Source organism: Pleuronectes platessa, chromosome 20, assembly GCF_947347685.1.
Source record: "Pleuronectes platessa chromosome 20, fPlePla1.1, whole genome shotgun sequence".
In the NCBI taxonomy this organism is placed as follows: Eukaryota; Metazoa; Chordata; class Actinopteri; order Pleuronectiformes; family Pleuronectidae; genus Pleuronectes; species Pleuronectes platessa.
The window spans coordinates 2,470,070-2,473,803 of record NC_070645.1 but is presented as its reverse complement, the minus strand read 5'-3'; the positions used below and the strand labels follow the sequence as shown (position 1 = coordinate 2,473,803).

The window sequence follows — 3,734 nt, the reverse complement described above, 5'->3', positions numbered from 1 at the left end:
ACCCCTGGTTGAAAACCCCTGAACTACATGATCAATCATAATTTAAACAAATTAAGCAAAACAAGCTACCAAAGAAACAATATTATTTGCATAGAGTAAGAATCCATTGACTGGCCATGTAACACAATCAAAATGAAGTCTCAATAACTAAACTATAAGGTTGGTGCAAAGACCCACAAAGATAAGGCAGCCATGTAAAGCTGAGTGTAAACAAAATACAGAAAATAAACAACTCATAACAAAATAACTTAAGCAACCAAAAGCATAAATGAAATAAACGCTTCACACAGGAGCAGCCGGTGGGATGACCCAGCACGAGAGTAACATAGGAGCAAAAAAAGCGACCCACTCTGACATGACACTTTAGACAAGCCAAGGCAAAACAAAGCAAAGCTATAAGCAAAGTAGTGTAAAGATAACCGAAGTTAAACAAATTAAGGCAAAACAACATTAAGCAAAATAAAGTAAAGCAAAGCAGCAGCTATCTTGAATTATGTACCGATCAGCCAATGCAACCTGATAATGAAGCCTCCCATATGGTCTAGCGGTTAGGATTCCTGGTTTTCACCCAGGCGGCCCGGGTTCGACTCCCGGTATGGGAACTGCTCTTTTGGGAGCAGTGGGGACTAGGGCAGAAAATGAAGGAAATTAGACTGGAGGTATCTGGTTTAAGGCCACAGACTGACAAAAACATACCTGGATATGGACCACACCTGGATCTGTTCAAGTCTAAGAGGACTCTCCCTACCTATCTAAGTGCCCCTGAGCATGGCAACTAACTCCCCCAACATCTGCTGTTCACTGTGTGTGTTGTGCCCTGCTGTGCTCACACGGATGGATCAAAAGTAGAGGACAAATTCCCCCCCATTCGCATGTAGTGTGTGTGTGGGACCAATAAAGAAATCTTGAAGCCGCCAAACATCAACCCTGACTCAAAGTCCCTATGATCATGATTGAAGTTGGATACAATAATGATCGTTGAAACACTGACATCACAGCGGGCTCCATGCCGATTAGTTAGTAGCGCCCCTTAGCTCAGGGGAGGGAGGACAGAGTGGGCAGAGCTACCACCTACGACAAAGCCCCCATTTAGCCTTATAAGTAATAACAGGCAAAGGAAGAGTGAACATACCAACAGAGGCTTGACGATAATTTCTGGTGTGGGGGATCCACCTTAAACATATACAAAATTATAGGTTACAATGAGGAGAGAGAGGACGACAATGTGCTACAAACATTTCAGCCATCGCTCTCAGATTGATGTATAAAACTAAATAAGAGATGATATATTTTTGTTTATTATGATTATTAATTTCACACTATATGCCACGGAATCCAGGAAAACGCCAGCTAAAAACATGGATAAAAACTGAAAATTTAATGAACATTTATTAAGGCTGTGGAGAAAAAGCAGCGGACCAATTGACTGCTTATTAGATTCAATTTGATTAAATTCAACTTTATTGTCATTGCACATTACAGGTACTTATACAACGAAATGCAGTTTAGCATCTAACCAGAAGTGCAAATAAAGGGAGTTAAAGTGCAGAGTATTGTGCGTATTTAAAGTGGAATGTAAATAGATAACATATATACAGTAAGAAATACGAAATAGAACAGTATTAACAGGTATTATATGATATAAGAACTATGAGCAAGATAAATATATAAAAATATATAATTATGAATCTACTATAGGCGGGATAATACAGTAGTAAAAAAAGTAACAGTGTAGTGCAAATGTTCAAATGTTCAGTGGTTGGAGGATTGTGTGTGGCAGGAGGGGGCTGCTGCTATCACTGTGGTGCAGAGTTCAGCAAGGTGACAGCCGCAGGGATGAAGCTGTTCCTGAACCTGCTGGTCCGGGAACGGAGGACCCTGTAGCGCCTCCCTGAAGGGAGGAGGGCAAACAGTCTGTGGCTGGGGTGTGAGCTGTCCTTGACAATGCTGCGCGCTCTCCGCAGACATCTCTTGCTCTGGACAGCTGCAATGGTGGGGAGTGAGGAGCTGGTGATGCGTTGGGCAGTTTTCACCACCCTCTGCAGTGACTTCCGGTCCGCAACAGAGCAGCTCCCCTACCACACTGAGATGCAGTTGGTGAGGATGCTCTCGATGGTGCAGCAGTAGAAATTCACCAGAATCTGAGGAGACAGATGGGCCTTCTTCAGTCTCCTCAGGAAGAAGAGTCGCTGGTGTCAAAGTCTTGACTCCTCTCATTGAACAGGAGACATGTTGGTGGAATTTTGGGAGTACAGTCTTCAGGCTGGAGTGGCTGAAGTCACCCGCAACAATAAAGGCTGCCTCCGGGTGTGATGTCTGACGGTAGCTTGGCCCTTAGCCCACCTCTCTTCCCCTGTCTTTGTGTACGATCTCGACGCCACCTGTGAGCACTTCTGGTCGGCGAAGCCGGGTTGGTAGCCTCGGTAGCTCTGACGATCTCGGGAATGAGCCTTGGACCATCGAAAGTGTATGAATGAAAACTCGTCTCTCCTGTGATGCTCAATGTAGGTACTTTTAAAACTCTTTGATTTATTGCCATGTACTAATCAAGAGAAAAATATGTATTGTTTATATACTGTATATATATATATATATATATATATATATATATATAGATAGATATATTCCCTTCAGTCCTGCCACTCATTGCTGTTGCAGTCAAACAAACCTGTCTGCAGTTCACTGCTGCCTAGAAGTTAACTAATGCAGCTACCCAACATCCATTTTTCTTCCACCAAACAAGAGCCATGGATGCTGCTTTTATTATTTGAATCCATGTTGCCAAAACTACTTATTTAATGAATCATATAGTTGTTTAATTTGCATTTGTGTATGGCGGATAAAGTGTTTCTCTTTAATTTAATATAATATCTGTGTGTAGAAGTAGTTGCATCTAAATATTATTAGTGTCAGGCTAATTTGCTTCTTGAAGAACGACTTTATCAGTTTAATAAAAAAAAATGTTTTTGTCCTTTAAGCCATCGATTCAAGTTGGAGTAATAGTGTATTCACCAAAACCGGTTGTTGAGGTCTCTCAGTAAAGATGCGCCTATAAAAATAGGTGAAAGGAGGAAGCCAACCTAAGTGGTTGGAAAAGCAAACAGGATGGGAACAAGCAAACAATTAAGGCAGATTAGCTTCCATTTTATTTAACCAGGAAACCAGAGGGGTACACGGGAAATGTCACTTAAAAACACTCTATGCATGCACTGATGGTCGGTATAATAGGTTACAGTTTGCACAAAATTGTTCTACTACACCAGGGGTGTCCAAACTACGGCCCGCCATCCATTTTAAATTGGCCCGCCCCAAAATAAATAATTATTAAATTTGTTTTTTTCGATAAATAAAAAAAATAAATTTGGGGGGGGAAACTAACAATTTAGTAGCACTTACATGGCACTTAATTATAGCACTTTGTAGTTTTGCCCTATTTTTGAAGAAATTGTACTTTCTCTATTCTTGTTGTTCTGGGTTTGTGCCCTTGAATGCACTTATTGCAAGTCGCTTTGGATAAAAGCGTCAGCTAAACTAAATGTAATGTGATGGACTATGGGCTACTGCAGCTGTCCCTCAGAATGCCGCCACGCCCCCCCCCCCCCCCCCCCCCCCCTCTGTATTTATCAAAACTTGTTTTTATCAAAGACTGTTATGCCCTCCAGAAACTGCTCTCTACAAGAAGTCCAACATAACCAAAAGTCAAGTAGCTGCAACATAGGAACACTGTTTATTCC

General features: G+C 41.6%; 1 non-coding gene across 1 annotated transcript; it reads left to right on the top strand.

Annotated features, from left to right (window-relative positions):
• Window positions 1-530: 530 nt before the first annotated feature.
• Window positions 531-602, top strand: trnae-uuc (transfer RNA glutamic acid (anticodon UUC)). Its single transcript has one exon. It is a non-coding gene; the product is annotated as a tRNA-Glu (tRNA).
• The last annotated feature ends 3,132 nt before the right edge of the window (window positions 603-3,734 follow it).